Source organism: Ambystoma mexicanum, chromosome 13, assembly GCF_040938575.1.
Source record: "Ambystoma mexicanum isolate Mex_15411 chromosome 13, UKY_AmexF1_1, whole genome shotgun sequence".
NCBI lineage: Eukaryota > Metazoa > Chordata > Amphibia > Caudata > Ambystomatidae > Ambystoma > Ambystoma mexicanum.
In genome coordinates this window covers 410,474,433-410,492,475 of record NC_090938.1, presented here as the reverse complement: position 1 = coordinate 410,492,475, position 18,043 = coordinate 410,474,433, and positions in this window count along the sequence as shown.

The window sequence follows — 18,043 nt, the reverse complement described above, 5'->3', positions numbered from 1 at the left end:
CATATTCAATTGTCAAGGTCCCCTTGCTCATCTTCATTATCAATTTTATCCATAGGATACTGTCTGAACCTACCCCAAATATCTTTAGGGCGAAAAGTGACTGGTAACAGACTGGTATATATCTCCTCATTATCATTTGCCCACACCATATCTTTCATCCAATCCCCCAACACAGGTGGTTCCCTGTTCTTCCAACGCATGAATATTACTTTTTGGCTAACAATAGTCCCAGGTTCAGGAATCTACGTAAGGTTGGGTTCATTTTAGAGACAATTCCCAATACACATTTCCCCAGATCCCAGCTCACAGAAATTTCAGACATTCCATCTAGTTCTCTACACACATCTGCCCAATTAGCAGTTAGCTTTGTACAGGACCACAGTACGTGGATAATACTCGCTTCATCACCATCGCATCTCGGGCATTTCCCTGTGGCCGTGGTGTACATTGGCTTGAGTCGGGCCGGGGTAAAGTGCGCTCTGTTCAGTATTTTAAAGTGTATTAGGTGGTATCTGGAATTACAAGATATAGTTTTAGTTAGACCGCATAGTTGTGACCATTGTGCTTCATCCATGGTGATACCGAGGTCCCCTTCCCACTCTTCTTTAATGGTTAGGGTTTGAGGGTCCCTAGTGTGTAGTGTGATTTTATATAGCGTAGAGGCTGATTTCATGACCACACTCGGTGCAAGTACATAACTCAGACTAGGGTGTGATGGGGGTTCTTCGTGGAAGCACTCCCACGTGTTAGCAATGGCCGAATGTAGCCTGAGATATTGCAATTTCTACATTGCTGTGTCGTCTACTGTCGATTTGATTACATCCCAGCTAATTAACTGCCTATTGATAAATAGATCCCCAAAACAGACTATGCGCTTGTTTCTCCAGTGTGTAGCCAGAATTGTATCCTGAGTTGTGGGAATATATGGAGTTTCCCACAGGGGCATACCCGAGCAATATAGTACTGTGTGTCTAGGGTTATTCGTTAACCTGGACCATGCCCTGTACTTGGTGCGTACCGGGTCCATGTAGTTGTCGCTCCTCCAACCACCCCTAGCCAGATCGTGTAGAAGATGAACTGGGCCCCCTTTCTGTATTTCAGTCGCTTTGTGCAGTGCATCCAGCCCAGTCTCATTCCAAAACATTGCGTAATAGGCCTGTGCTGCTAGGAAGTACAGTTCAAAGTCGTGAGCCGCTAGTCCTCCCTGCTCGTATGGCTTGGTGAGTTGTTTCCAGATCACCCTCGGTTGGCCTTTCAATATGAAGGAGGAGCATGCCCCTTGTATTCTGGCGAGGAAGGACCTACCCAGACACACCGGTACCGTACTGAACAGATAGAACAATTTAGGTAGTATGATCATCTTGATGATCATCTTGATCAAGCAAAGTGTCCCATTAGTGAAATTGGTAAGTGATTCCACCGGGCTAATTTGGCGCAGCATGCATCCGAGAGATCCCCATAGTTAAGCGTACGTGCCAGTTGTGTTGTGCGTGCTATATTTGCTTCTAAATATTTCACCATCAGAGGGGCCCATTTGAGGCTGTATAGCTCTGGCGGTTGTCTAGTTGCGTCTGTCAACGCGAATATCTCTGACTTTGCCTCCAACCAGAGTGCTCTCCAAATGCCTTTACACCCATAAGCACTTGTCGCAGGTGTCTTTCCGGGTCTTTGACATATAACATTATATCATCAGCATACAGAGTTATAAGCTCTGTTTTACCCCCTAATGGTATCCCCACTCTAGCAAAACTTACCCTGAGCAGATCTGCCAATGGTTCGATTAATTGTGCAAATAATAGCAGTGACAATGGGCATCCTTGTCTCATACCACCTGCCAACTCCAATACCGAGGATAGTGTCCCGTTGATTCACACCCTTGCGTATGGTTGTGTATCTAATATGCGCACCCATCATATTAAGTTTGGGCCAAATCCTTAGTGGTTTAGGACATCTGAACAGGAAAGGCCAGTATACAGCGTCAAAGGCCTTTTGCATATGTCTAGCGCTATTACGACACCTTCTCTATCTCTAGGGATTTTTACCAGTATATTGTAACATCGGCAGATATTAGAGGCGTAGATCTCCCGAGTACAAATACGGCTTGGTCTTCACGGACCATATGAGGCATAAGGGGGCTGAGACGGGTGGATAATATTTTTGCAAACACTTTCGCATCAGTATTTATCAGTGATAACGGGTGGTAGGAACCGCAGTCTTCGGGTGGCTTTCTGGGTTTTAGCAGTAGCGTAATAATCGCCTCTCGAGTAGTGTCCGGTAGCATGCCTGTTTCCAGTGCTTCAGACCATATCGCGTGTAACTGAGGAGCCAATATCTCCACAAATTCTTTGTAGAATTCAGCCCCCAGACCACCGAACCTGGGGCTTTCCCCTGCGGTAGGGCTTTTATAGCTTCTTTTATCTTGTGCTCTGTAATGGGGCTTTCCAGGACCTCTCTAGCATCCCCTGATAAGAGAGTGGTTGGTATTCTAGCCAGGTAGCTGTCTATTTCTTCCTTGGTTGCTGTGCTTTGGGGGGAATATAGTTTGTTTTAAAAGTTAAAGAAGACTTTACTGACCTCCTGTCTTGTAACCACTATCCTGTCCTTCCTAGTTATACACGGAATGTTCGCACTTCCTCTTTAGCCCCGGTCCAACTGAGCTAACAGTCACCCCGTCTCTCCTATTCACCGTACCGTTGCGCCGTTGCAGGCCTATCGAAATAGCACAGTTTGCGATCCGCAGCTGCACAGAATCTTTCTACTTGTGTTTTGATATCGGACGCCGTTTGTGTTGTGGGGGCTATTATGTATTTTTCTTGGAGTTTAGCCAATGATTTCTCTATGTTCCCCAGTTCCCTACGTATATCCCTAAGCACCCCAAATTCCGTGGACATAGCAGCGCCCCTAATGTACCCCTTAAAGGCTTGCCATAGGACTGCCTGGTTTGAGACGGACCCTTCATTGTTCTCAAATATTATTCGCTTATATTTTGCATCAGGCTGGTTTTATATACTGGGTCCGCTAAGGCCATCGCCTTAAATCTCTAAGGGGCTCTATGTGGTTTGGCCTCTGGGATGACAATCAACAGTTTTATCGGGGAGTGGTCGGACAATGTTCTAGGGAGAGAATCCTGGTCTCTGTCACCCAGCTCAGCATATCATATGGCACTAGCCATAAGTCGATTCTGGAGTGCATGTCGTGGACCGATGAATAAAGGTGTATGCCCGCTGCATTCCGTGCAGTGTCCGCCAGGAGTCCCACAAACCAAGACCCATCAAATGTGTGCGTATCATGTGTGCCGCCCCCGTTAGTGCTCTATGAGTGGATGCTGTACGATCGAGATCTATATCCAATATAGTGTTGAAATCCCCCCCACAATTAATGTGAGCTGTCGGATATCTTGCACACTTCTGGAAGACTTCAACATAGTACCCCATATCGTCAATATTGGGCCCGTATATCAATATTGGGCCCATATATGTTAACCAGCAGCACCTCTAAGGTTCCCAGTTGACCATGTACCATCACATATCTGCCTTCGGGGTCACTGTCCGTGGTAAAATGAGTAAACAGCAGTGTTTTATGCCCCAATATTATAACTCCCCGGGCTCTGGTCGAGTACGATGTAACGAATCGATGATCCCCGCACCCCGGGGCAATCTTACCTATCTGCTGCCCGAGAAAATATGTTTCTTGTAAGTATAATATCCATGCCCCTATTCTGTTGGCATATGCTAGTATTTTCGGTGCCTTCATCGGCATACCCAGCCCTCTGACATTCCAGCTCAATAATTTTGCCTCCTCAGAGTTCCTTGCCGACATTTATTATGATATCCATTTCATATCTCCGGCCCCAGTGAATAGTATGCCCCATGCCGCAACGCTGTACCATCTGACTGTGCTTCCCAACTGTTTCCCCATCCCTCTGCCCCCACCTTCATAGTTCCCCAAACTTTAACTATGCCATTCCCTTAAAAACCTCCCACACCACCTCCCTAGCCCAACTATCTAACATATGCACATGCATGTGGGGGACCGCCACAGGGCCGGCCGGAGTCAGGTACGAACGCTTGCATCTCATACCTTTCAGTTCCAGTTGATTTATGTTGCCAGTACTCATCCCTAATATTACCAACAGCTAGGAGCTGGCAACCAGTGTTATTTAACAATGTACTAGAGCAGTTTCCAATTGTCTGTCAACACCTGTAGGTGATAGTTACATCATCTGTGGTGGTCGGCACTCTCACCGCCAATTCATGACCATCCCTCATCGCTCACTTCCGCCTGCTTGTATACCAGAGGGATGTTTGCTTTCACAAAGGAGGCCGCTTCTTCTGGGAAGGTAAAAAAATAAGTCTTATTTCTATATTGCAAGCGCAGTCTGGCCGGGTACAACATTGCATATGGTATTGCCCGCTCACGTAGCATCTTCTTAACTCTGGTGAATGTGCGTCTTTCTTGCTGCACTGTGAGTGTATAGTCCGGGAAAATGCGGACGATATTGGATCCAACTTTCAGCTCCTGTTTATCGGCTCCATCGGGCCTTTGAGTGTGTCTTCCGGTACCCCAACTATGCGTATATTGTTGCGGGGTGATCGCGCCTCCAGGTCCTCGCACTTTAGTTTTACTGCGCCCCAAATCCTTAGCCATATTGGTCACCGTGGTCTGCAGTGCTACCAACGTGTCTTCAGTAGCGCTGATCCTTGTTTCTGCGTCTGTGATGCGCCCCGTGGCTTTCTCCAGCTGGTTACGGATTGAAGTGACGTTCGCATTGATGCCATCAAGCTTATCATTGAGTGCGGCGAATCCCTGCTGCATAGATGTGAAGACCCCTTGCAGGTCCATTGGTGCTGTTGTTGCCGGGGTCATGGGTGGGGTAGTGTGGTCCGCTCCGTCGCCACTCATGGCGCCCTCTTTGTTGGTTGGCCTTGTAAACTTCTTTATTGTTCCCCCTTTCTTGGCTGCTGCCCCTATGGGCATCGTATTGTGGTCTGCTGTTGCTTTCTCTCTTGCACGCCGTGCTATGGATGTCTAGTGGTTCAAGTAGCCTCTGCTGGTTTCGCCTCTGCTCCTTGTCTTGCCAGAAGCAGGTCAGTATGTAGCTCTGCGTGCGGGGTGGGCCGTGTCCGGGTCTTTGCACCAAGGTTAATGAGCTAATATCTTACCACCCTTCTTGGGAGGGTCCGTGCGTGAGCTTTGCCCTCCGTCTAGTCCGATGCGCGCATTAGGGCTAGTTATCCAGGATTATTGGTTATTGAGCACCATGTGGGCCTATCCTGAAGATGTAACTGGTGTGCCTGCATGCGCTCTGTCTACTTGGGGTCCAGGGGCCCTGTGCGCAGTGTCTGTCTTTAGTCACAGGTCCTATCTTCACAGTTATTTCATCTAGGTGGAGCAGCCTCACTGAGGAGCTGGCAAGTGTGTTGTGACTTCCTGCCTTGCCGAGATAATGGCTGCTGTTAGCTGCAGTGTGTTACGTTGGCTGTGCTTCGGTTCGCTCTCACTTCTATCCCCCTACTGGGCCCGTGTTCTCAGTGCTCCGTGGATTCCTCTACTGTTCATACAACAGCCAGCTGTTGGATGCAGGAGTGTTCTCGGATCCGTGTATTCAATTGTCTAGAGGTTCATGAGACACAGCACACCACATGGGTCACAGCTGCGAGGCGTGACAAACTGGGATGAAGTCACAATTACAGTTGAGTGGCTTCACGTTATGCAGTCTCTTCTGCCTTCAGTGCGGGTGTTCAAGTCTCCAGCTGTGGTTTGATAGTTGGGGATTACGTGGCTCGTTCCACCTGCATGGGACCCATGGTTGTGGCGGTACCAGGGCGGCTCCCCCACCCCTTGTTGAAGCGTGTCCTTGCCCCACCATTGAGGTGCTCTTGTCATTTGGGGCCTGTCATATCCTTTAATTGGCGCCTCTGTGTGCCTTTGGGTAAATTAGGGATGTCCTTCTGCGTTATGGGTGCGTACGGCTTATTTCCAGTTAGGGATTCCTGCTGTCCTGCTGCATGACTTTCATGTAAGTGGCTCCTCTCTCACACCCCAGCCCCCGCCTACGTCACATCAGTTGGCTCCGCTCAGACTGGGACAGCGTGCTCTTGTTCTGCGGGCATACGCCTCTGCAGGACCGAGGGGATAGGGTTGGGCGGTCCTGGCGACGTGGCCTGGGGCACTGGCGCAGAGGGTGCCTCTCTGGTCACAGTCGGTATTCAGCACAGAGACCGCGTAGTCTCTGCTCTGGGTGAGATCTGCCTTTCGTTTTGAATAATCGTTTCCAGAGCACTGTGGGCTGATGTAGTCACACCCCGTCTTCTGTAAATCACTCTGTCTTGCAGGCGGGCACCGGTCTCACTCTAGTCGGCTGCCTGGGGCTGTGGTTTCAACACGGCACCGCTTCGGCTCTGCACTTCAGATATGTGCGATTTTTTGTACAGCTGTTGAGATCACCTTCCTATGCTTCTCTGCTTATTTGTGGATTAAACCGGACAGTTTAAAATGAGATATATGTCCCGTTCTCCAGCTAGCCACCAGAGCTCACATCGAAAGCTGCATGCAGTTTCATGCGCAACAGCGCCCCCTCTCACCGCATGTTAAAATAGGAACCACTTTCTGTTTGTAAAATCTGATTACCAGGACCATGGTACATTTTCCATATCTGGCATGTAGAATTGCACCCTGTGTTGCTAACATTTTGGTTTTAGATTGAAGTTCTGCCAGCCAAGTCTTTTCTCCAAACGTTTTGTTATATCTGATGCCAAGATAGCAGAGTGTCTCTACCTGTTGCAGTTGTTAGCAGACTACTTTCCACTTGAAGCCCATTCCTTTTTTTCCAGTGTGATGGCCGAAGGTTATAATTTTCAATTTCTTGACATTAATCACCAGCTCGTTATTGAGTATGTATTATTGCAGTGTGTTCAGTAGATGTTGCAGCCAATTTGCGTCTGGTCGAGAAGAACTGGATCATCAGCGTAAATGATTGAAGATATGTGCTGGTTATTGATCTTTGGTGGAAAGGTTTTTGCCACCTTTAGAGCAATTGGCAAATATGCCAAATATAAGTTGAAAAGTATTGATGCTAACGGAAAGCCCTGTTTGACGCCTCTCTCAGTCTTAACCTCTCTTGAGAGTTCTTCTTAGTTGTTAAGTTTAATCCTTATGGCAATGTTTGTGTGAAATTTTTTGACAGCGTGCAGGTCGGTTGGACAATCCCAGACCTGAAGTTTGGCTCATAGCTTTGGTCTGCTGACACTGTCAAAGGCTTGTTGAAGGTAAATAAATGCCAAATATAGATTGTGTTTAGTTTAAATAGATTGTATTTTTATTGCATTTAGAAGAAAAAGATTGAGTTTGGTGTCAACACCCTTTGTGAACCCTGTTTGTCTCGGGTCCATGATGTCTGCCTTGTTAGCCCATCTAGTTAACATTTTGTGGAGATTTGACGCAAAGAGTTTACCAATGACATCTAGCAGCACTATCGACCTGTAATTTGACGGGTCTGCTCTATCTCCCTTTGTAAATATAGGGACATTGATGGCTGTAGTCCACGAGGGAGGTAAATCACCAACAGCCATAATATGATTGAATAATGCCGAAATAAATACAGACCAGTTTTCAGGTGCTGCCTTTAGCATACAATTTGTTAGCTTGTCATGACCTGCTGCATGTGAATGCTTCAGTTTCATGATTGCGTCTCTGATGTCATCTTCAACGATGCTGAAGCTCCAGGATTTGGTAGCTACTTTTAATGGTCTAATGTTGTTTCTGACAGTCTGAGCACAGACCTTAGAAAAGTGATCAACCCACAGCTGTTCTGATACTCCACTACTCAGACAGGCCTGTTGATTAATGGTTATCTGATTAATGAGAGACCAGGTATCTCTTGAGTTTGGATCACTTATCGCTTTGAGCATTATCTCGGCCTGTTCTTGATCACGCAGCATTTTAAAGCCAATTAGCAAGTTCCTATATAGCTGTTTCCTTTTTTTGATTGCATCTGTGATTGTGTCCTTGGGATTTTTCTTTAGTTGTTTGAGGTCAAGTCGAAGAATTTTTCACTGTTCAACAATAGCTGCACTATAATGATGATTAGGTTTCAGGTACAGCTGCTTGAAGCCCGTTTTTACTACTTCATAACTCTAAAGGAGAGGGGCGTAGCACAGACCTGACTTTTCCACATCACAGAGACCTAGATACTGAGCAATAATTGACAAAATGTTGTTTTAGGTGATTTTTAAACAATTTCCCCCTTGAATTATTGTAGTTTGCCCCAGCTGATGTATTGCTGGCTGTGTACCTTGGATCCTCCAGGTAAGTATCAGGGAATAATGATCACTGCTTTCTTGTGGCAAAATGTCGAGCCGTTCGATGTTGTGCAGAAAATTCTGAGAGCACCAAACATAGTCTATTGTTGAAGCAAAAGCACCCCTTCTCCAGGTTTTCTTTCCTGGTTTGTCTCCAACTGTTTGGCCATTCAGCATGTAACAATTTCTGTGACTCATGTCTTGCAGCCACATTTGACTCCTAGTGTCCAAAGGAGTAGAGTCAGTAGGTGTTGCTTTTAAAGGTTTGCCATCTTTGTCAAGACAACTCACATTCAGGTCTTCACAGATCAGAAAATGAGGCTTGCTTAAAGCTATATATCACTCATCTATGATGTTAGTCACACTTTTTAAAAACTTGTGTGAAGAGATCATGGCCGGATTCCAATACAGGTTTATCACCATTGTGTGAGTAGGATGATTTTTTATCAAAATGCTCATGCTGAAGAACAGTCCACTGGACAAAGGATTTGAATTACACTTTTTACAACCTCTATACCTTGATTATGTTTTATCATTGTGATTAATCCGGCATATGGTCTTCCTTGTCAACCTTTTAATGCAGGGTTTACAAGTATTGTATATGCATCCCGTGCAGATGGAATGCGAAGCCAAGTCTCCTCTAAACAAATAATAGTGTGGCGTTTCAAGTTCAGTGTTGTATTATTGAACAAGTGTTTGAAGCCTCAGGTGTTCCATGAAAGTAAACTTCCACTCTTATTAATTGGTCTATCTCCTGGCTAATGATGATTTGGAGCTGACAATGCTTTAGTTAGCCAGGCCCAATTAGATTTTCCTTCCAATTTGTCAGAGGGACTATGGACTTCGACCACCTGACAGGTCTGCTCAGATTTGTTACTAAAGGTGACTTTAAGGGGCCCCAAATGAGAGTCCAATTTTTTTACAGGACTCGCCTCTGGGCGCCTTGATGTAGTTGTCTTGCACAGGTGACTTAGAATTCTTTTTTCATTGCGTTGTCGTACATTTCTTGATACTGCATGATCTCTCAGCTCGAAGCCAAATGGTAGGAGTACTGAATTGGCCTCCAATAGCGTGTTTTTGATTAACTGAAACTTCACATGTACACTAACCAAATCGCTTCTTGATTCTTTTACAATCGAAATGTCATCTGGCACAATGGTTCTAAGTGAGGGCACACAATGAAGTAAATGCATCAAATTTCTTCGATTTAAATTTACTTCATTTCTTATAGTCAGTATGTTTTCCAAATGGATTTTCTCCACACTTGCGCAGGTACCTGCAGGTGTTCTTGCAGTTCTGTTAGGAGATTTTGGGGTGGTTTTTTCCTGTCTCTGGGCCCTCTTGGATTGTGCCAATCGTCTTTTCCACTTTATTGTTATTACGTTCATGTTGAACCATGGGCTCATAATTGGATTGCAAATGTCGCTGTTTTTGTGATAGTGTTAGAAATGTTGGTGCACTGGCTATTTGATGTGCCCTCTTATTTTCCTTTTTGTGCTCAGTTACCATCACACCGTTGTTATCAGTCTGTGGCAGTGGCGGAGCCCATGATCTTGCCTGTGGCTCTAACGATAAGTCTTGTGTGCTTTCACACGTACCCTAATTTTCTTCTAGAGATTGAGACAAATCATCCAAGAGATCAAGGTCCTCGAGATTGGTCACATCACAAGGTTCTCTATTGCAATAGTTAGTTTGATGTTCAAATAGTTTTGCAGACTCTGGATGAACTGGCATAATAATGTTGTCTTGGATGAAGTGCAATGGGAGACTTTGGTCTCATTGCATTTCTGTTATGTTGGTTGGTATTACAGTGATTAGTGCGTGGACGCAGCTTGTGAACCGTTTGATTTCAACTCAGGACCACCTTTAACATTTTTTCATTTCTTTTTTGAGACTGTAAGAGATGTGACTTCACAGCGACTTGAAAGCGCTTTTGTGCTGAGCAGGGGCTGTTTTTTGAAGATCGAGAATACTTCGTCATCCTGTTGACAAGGATCATTTTGCATACTGATATTAAAAGTGGTGTTCCTTATGCTTGGTTCTGTTGCACTATGCATTATAACCTTGTTTTGTACCAAGGCAGTCCTAGAGGTTGGTTCAGTTGCATTTGTCACTTGTGTCACAGACAAAGTTTCGTTGACCTTGGAGGTCTCATTCACGATGGGCACCTTAGTATGGTTGACCAAGGACCTTCTTGGATTTGCGAGTTGTTCTTTCTGTAAGGAGGAAACCTTTATCACGTTTTTCGAATTTACGCAAATGTCTACTCGTTGGTTGATCAAGGCTTTCCACTTCAACGGATGGCCCTCCTTTCGCATTTAGCTCTGTTGAGGTGTGTGATGGCAACCGTTTAAGTTGCTTTCTTATCCATTTCGTGGAATCCATCAGGGCTTCCATCATGATGGCTTTTTCCGAATGGTCGCCACTAGCCAAGTCACATAAATGGGATTGCCACATCGCTGATGCTTCTGCCTCACTGTCAAGCCTAGCTTGAACTTGAGAGGTAAACGCCTCCAAGAATAGCATTTTTAAGTGCATCATTGCAAGCAGTATAGCATTGTGTTTGATGTTATCATTGATTGTTTCGTAGAGCTTTAAAAAGGGCGCCAGAGGAATAGATAGTGCCCCCAATACATTATTGTTTATTTGTATGCCTGTGGCCACTGACAAGTGTGCCTTGTCTCTGTTGATTTCACTGTGGTAGTGATGTTCACTCTAATCACTCGATTCACTCAATTCATTTGATGGCGAGCCGTTTTGTGACTTTTTTGACTGAGAGTTACGAGGTTGTGCTCCTGTTTCAAGTACTAAGCCCATACAGAGTGGGAGAGTAAAGTTCACTTTCTCACTAGGCGAATTGACATCAGATCCATCGTGGACTTCCCACGATTTTGGGTTGTGCCGGTCTGAGATTAAGCATGGCGATGAAACACTTTTAGTAGATAAATTGTCATCCACTCAAGGAAACCGGGCACTGCTATGACCTTATTGCCCCATGAGCACCTGTTTTTTATCATTAAGTGCTCCTTGCACTCCTCAAACTCTAATGCAAGTGACTTTTAGTTTGTGGTATTGAGAATTGTTTTACGGTTGAGTACAGAGCACAGAGCTCACAGGAGTGAACACCTGCCTTTGCCATATGAAGGGGGAGATAGGAGAGGAATGGCAAAAGGTTCCCAGTAAAATATAGGCACGACTGGTAGGTGCACAGTCACGGTATCATTGTTAATATTTGTAATTGTGATTGTGTCTAAAGTTAATTCCGATCACTCTTGGCACTCATAGTTTTGTCTGTGAGTTCAGTAGGTTCAGTGAGTGTTTCAGGTGGGTCAGCTGAAGCCATAGCGGAGACCAATCGAAGGCCATTCCGCGTCAGTAAGATCAAGTTTGTTTTCACAGCCTGTATGTGCAGAGAGCGAGACATGAGGTTTAACGGGAGCAGGACAGTCACTCACCTCCACAGTTCTAGATGGCTCGCTGTTAATCTCCCCTTATGGGGCGCTCTGTAGATGCTGTTGCTGGAGCGTTCGTTGCCCCATATGTACGAGTATGGGGGAGGTTAACAATGCCGGCACGCAGGGCATCTCTGGATGACTAGAATTTCCAAGTTGATTGTATGCGCAGCAGTGCATGTAATCGTGTAGTGTAGTCCCCAGTTGTGCCCCAGGAGTGACTGGGGAGAGACTGGACTCTCGCGCCGGCGCTACATGCCACCTGGTCAATATATAGGCGTCCAAGTTCTTTAAAGGCACAGTAGCAGCATACACAGCAAGGAGAGCAGGGACCCACAGCAATCACAACAGAGACTGGGGAGAGACTGGACACTTGCCGGACTCACGCGCCAGCGCTATGCGTCTCCTGGTCAATATATAGAGGTCCAAGTTCTTTAAAGGCACACTAGCAGCATAAACAGCAAGGAGAGCAGGGACCCACAGCAATCACAACAGAGACTGGGGAGGGACTGAACTCTCGCTGGACTCACGACAATAACCTCCGAAGTTAGGTGGAGGGTAGGGTGCATTCTGATAAGGGAAAGGGGGATATCATTCATCACTGGAAGACATCCTCTCCCCACTCCCCAGGGTCCCTCCACCCAAGTGATCCTCCCTTACAAATCTATCCCCAGGGTCGGAATCCAAAAAGTGATGGCCTTTCCCTGGCCACCTGAGAGGAATATCCAGGGGGAATAGATGGTAGTATGTCTTCAGGTTTCTCACATACTCTTCCCCTATGTGGGTTGGACCTGGATAATTCACGGGGAAACCGGGAGAGAAAGTCGACATTACCCTGATCTCGACCCTTCCGGTGTTCCACTGTGAAACAATAGGGTTGAACATCCAGGAACCACTGCATAACACTTGGATTCAACTCTTTCCTTTGACTGATCCACACTAAAGGGGAGTGGTCTGTTATCAGTCTGAATTTCCGGCCTAACAGGGAGTATTTTATTGCCAGTGCCTCAAGCTCAATAACGGAGTCGTTTTTTCCCTATGAAATAACTTCCTGCTGATTAATAATATATGGTGTTCTAGCCCGTCATGATTTTGAGAAAGGACGACCTCTAGATCCATCAAGGAAGCATCAGTCTGCAAAATAAACTCCTTAGAAAAATCTGTTACTGAATCTCATCTTCCTCAAACCACCTGATCTTGTGGGGCTCCGCATTCTTCAGTTTGTCACTGGGTTATGAGGCCTTGCTTGAAAAATTTGGGATAAACCAGCGATAGTAGCCGATCAACCCCAAAAAGGCCCTCAGATTTATTTTCTGTTTTCGGCGTGGGGGTCTCAAGAACCGCTGTAACCTTTTCTTGCTGCGGTTGAACAGTACTATTACCCATGAAAAACCCTAGGTATTGTAAAAATCATGAGTGTATTCTTCCAGGTAGACCTCAGGAATCCTTTATTCGGTGGCATGGGAAGGGCTGGCGTTCTCTGATCCCTACCCTGGGGGTGGATGAGCGAGGGAAGATAACCTGGGTAGGGGAACCCGGGTTATGCTCCGAGGAATGCCCCAGGAGAGATGCGGTATTCTACCAAGGACGAAGTTCCTGAAGCTTTTCTGGGTTATTCTGCATCCACCAAAGAAGCTCCCTAAATAATGTCCAACCACCCTGTTACACTCAAAAACCACAACTCCCATAATCCTTGTTTTTCTCCCCGAATACTCTCAACCATCCTTCTCCATGACCCTATGATTATTCTTTCCCAGACACCCAATCTACCTTGACAAAACCTCTGATTGTTTTTTTCCGAAATTTCAAACTGCATTGACAAAACACTACCATTCCCCCTGTTCCTTTCATGATAATAATCCCGGTCAATCCCGTATGTTTCACAAACCCTATCCATCTCATCCTTCCGAGTTACCCAACCAACCCCAGCCTTATAATACCTTTTTCACATCTTACCATGTAGGATACTCAGATACTCTAACCCCTCCCTTTTCTGATACGAACACTCTCACACCCCACGAAAGACAACAGACTAAGTCCAAACCTGTTTACCTGACATATCCCAAATCAAAGTCCAGGGAGAGTCAGGCAATTGACCAGAATTACACACACCTGTTGGCCCTTTCCTTTCCCCACAGGGATAAAAGGTGGAGCACAAGAGCAGAGGACAAGGAAGGTAGACGGCACAACGTGAGAGATAATTCAGCACAGCACTTCAAGAGGAGGCAAAAGACGGTGAATACCGAGAGGGTGACAGGGAGAGAAATAACCTTGCCTTTTCCCAACTAGGCCCGTGAAACCTCCACAGATGGAAGCCTCAGACTGAGAAAAATAGCCAGCGTGTATTGAACAAAAAGTAGCCAATGGCTTATTTGAACTTTTTGAAAGATATAAAGAAACTATTGAGGAAGGAAAGGGAAAACCCGCAACAGAGGCATCCGGCATCACGTGGGCGCTCACGCAGGAAACTCTGTGCAAAGGTAGAGACTAACGTAACCAGAAGGCCCTGGGAAGAGGCGAAGAGAGATGAGAGCAGTCATACAGGGGTCTTGTAAAATCCTCTGAACCGTCGAAAGTATTTGACCGACAGATGATTGTGAAAGAAAGGGAAATGAATCCTGCTTGGTGAATTGAGCACTTGAACAGAGTGTGGTAAAAGTTGGTAAGAGTGAACCCTGCGGAGGGATTCTAACGAGATAGGGAGAAGTCTAAAGTCCCATATTAAACTGTCTGTAGAAGTTGGTGAGAGTGAACCCGGCAGAGGGAAGCCAACAACCAGAATAGTATGTGGATCAAAGTAAAGCCGATCAAAGGGTGTCCACATTGAATTGTCAGTAAAAGTTGGCGAGAGTGAACCTGGCAGAGGTAAGCCGACAATCGGGCGGAGCCTGAAGAACTGTTTAAAAAGACATTAGGACTTGTGAATGCAAGAAAAGCCATTTTTAACTCGAAGGAGGGAGACTAGCTTTTGGAAAAGGGGTCCGAACCCGAACGAGGGAGATCCAGGGGTGGAAAGTCACACTCAAAGTTCATTGAGAAAGGAACTGTTCCATTGATTTGTTGAGTATGACTTGCGAGGGGTCTGCGCCCGGAAGAGGGGGACCCAGGGGTGAAGCCATCACCCAAAGCCATACGTAGAACAAAACATATTGTTTGTTGTTGAATACATCAGGCCCTCAAAGGCAAGAGTCTTTTTATTGAAAAGAGACTTAACCATCGAACAACCTGACAGCTGGAACAGAACTGTCGGCTCGTGCTGAGAAAGCTCCCACCTTGCCCTGTGCTTGCAATCACATCCTGACTTATTATTTGAACACTTCTTTCCTTTTTTGAAACCCTATCCCACAGTCTTTCGGTAATTAGTTCTAAGGAATTGGCAATAGGTTTTTCTTTAGTATAGGCCCTTTAATTTTGACAAAACACCACAAGGACTGCCTTATTTTTCATTTGATGGTCGAAGCTTGCTCCCATCTCAGATTTAGGTTTAGATTAGGTGTTTTTACAGGTTTATAGTGATTCCATCGAATTAAAAGCATTGAATCACTAAACCACCTAAAACAAAGTATCAAAAAAAGCATTGAAAACCTATATTTAACATGCAAAAATGCATTTCTCTCGAAACCAATCCATCGACAATAGACATGGACTGGTTTCAATGGTCATGCACCTTTACATGTTAAAAGTAGCATTTCAATGCTTTTTTTGTAACTTTAAAATGTTACATGGAACTGCCCAGTGCTGACATTTCAGCACTGGCCAGCTCCTTGTAACGTTTTTAAGTTTTTGTGTATATTGGGGCGGGGGTTCACGCCCCAGCCCCCCCAACCCTCCCACCACACCCCCACCTCCCAACCCTACCCAACCCTAACCCAAGCCCCAACCCTAACCCTAGCCCATGCCCCAACCCTAACCCTAACCCTAATGTAACCCTTAAACTAACCCAAACTCCTATTTTAACACTTAGGCCCTCATTACGCATCTGTGTCCTCGGAATTAGGATTTACCGGGCTATTCCGAGTTCGGATGGCCCGGTAATTCCTCCCTCAAGGACCCGGACACGGTCCTTCCCCATTCCCATTTCAGCCCCCATAGGGCTGAATGGGAATGGGAGAGGAAGCAAACAACGGGCCAGAATGAGATGGCCCGTTGTTTGCTCCCTCTTCCCCTCGCGGGACCCGTTAAGCATGCCTGGTTTTCTCAGGCGTGCTTACCGTGTCCCGCGAGGGGACCTCGTAATGTGGCGGAACGGGTTGAACGGCGCTGTCACCTTTTACGGCGCCGTTTAACCCGTTCCGCCAGGGTCGTAATGAGGCCCTTAAACTAACCCTAGCCCCAACCCTAACCCTAAACTCTAACCCTAGCCCCAACCCTAACCCTAATTTAACCCCTAAACTAACCTAAGCCCCAACCCTAACCCTAAAGTAACCCTTGAACTAACCCAAACCCCAACCCTAACCCTATTTTAACATTTAAACTAACCCTAGCCCAAACCCTAACCCCAACCCTAACCCTAAACCCTAACCCTAGCCCAAACCCTAACCCTAATTTAACCCCTAAACTAACCCAAGCACCAACCGAAACCCTAAACCTGGCCCCAGCCCAAACCCTAACCCTGGCCCCAGCCCTGCCCTAATACTCACCATTACATGTCGATGGAACCATCAAATTTTATTCAACTAAATGGCCATTCAATGGAATGGCATTTCGATGAAAAAAATCAATGGTTTGCCATTCGATGGTTTTTAATTCGTTGGAATGATGGATACCGTTTTTTCAACCTGCATTTACAGCTCAATAAACACCCTTGAACTGTGATCACTTGTGTCTGTCTTTAATGTTGCCACCATGATTTCCTTACAGTATTTGACTGCAGATTTAGCCAGTTTGCATTTTCTGGAGTTCGCGGTTAGGCCTGCTTTTCTTAGTACTCGCATGACTGTATAAAGAGGGTACAAATGATCTTTCCAAGTTTTAGTGTGTATCACAATATCGTCTATATAGGTTCTGCAAAAGTTCGAGTAAGGTTTTAGAATCTTGTCCATTAATCTCTGAAATGTTGCATGAGCTGCATGTAGACCGAATGGCAATACTTTATAATGAAATAGACCTGGGGGAGTACCAAAGGCTGTTTTCACTTTGTCAGGTCTATATCGTGCGACCTGCCAATAGCCATTCGTAAGGTCTATAGTAGAGAGATAGACAGCATTACCTAACCGGTCAATAAGATTGTCAATATGCAACACTGGGTTAGCGTCAAAGGCAGATATGGCATTTACCTTTCTAAAGTCAATGCAAAACCTCCAGCTTTGCCACCAACATGATAACGGAGGACGAGGGGCTAGTAGATGGTTCAATAATATTAGCCTCCAGCATCTGCTTTACTTCCTGAATAATGGTTTCTTTTTGGGACTCAGGTAGTCAGTAATGTTTCAAATGTAGCACTGTCATAGTCATCGGGCCAAGGACGCAGACCTTACAGGGTAACACACATAGGGGGCCCCGATGGACACAGTCCTGGCGCCTTTGGTGCCAGGCTCATAAAGAACAATAAACAAGACATTCTTTTGGGTAAGAAATACTGTTATAATGGACGTGGCACTTTCATTTCGGGTGCATAGTGTATTTAACATGGAACTTTCATCTTTTAAGCAGCCCCACATGTATTCTTGGGTGGGGATACTGCTATTGGATTGCCTTGCACATGCTGTGACCCACTAGGAGTGGCAGGGTGTGGCAGGCAAGCCAAGCCTAGTGGGCGTGCCCACGATCACAGCTATTAAAGCTGCTCCGATCGCTGAGGCAGACGCTTCGCGTTGTTCTGCACTTCCATGCAGCGTAACGCTCACCGCTGCCTGGGACTCAACTTACCTTTGGAAATCTTGTCTCCTGCCTCCATACTTACCACCTGGGGGATCCTGCTCTCACCTGTGCGTGTCTTGATCTTGGCACCGCGGCTCACCACAAAATCTTCTGGAGCGCAGACATCTTCATCTTGGCACCGCTGCTCACCCCAAATCTTCCGGAGTGCATACATCTTCATCTTGGCACCGCGGCTCACCTAAAAATCTTCCGGGACGCTGAAATCTTCATCTGGACACTGCAGCACTACGCGTTTCACCCGCGACCGCAGCACCTGCAAATAAAAACGAAAGGCAAGGTTAAACACTAAACAGACATTACGTTTAAGGTTGCGCTACCACCGAACCTCGCGCTTTCCCTTAAATCATCACTCACCTGTTGTTGGACATTGCAGTTTCAGTCATCTTCCTACCGGCCGCGTTCCATGCCTTC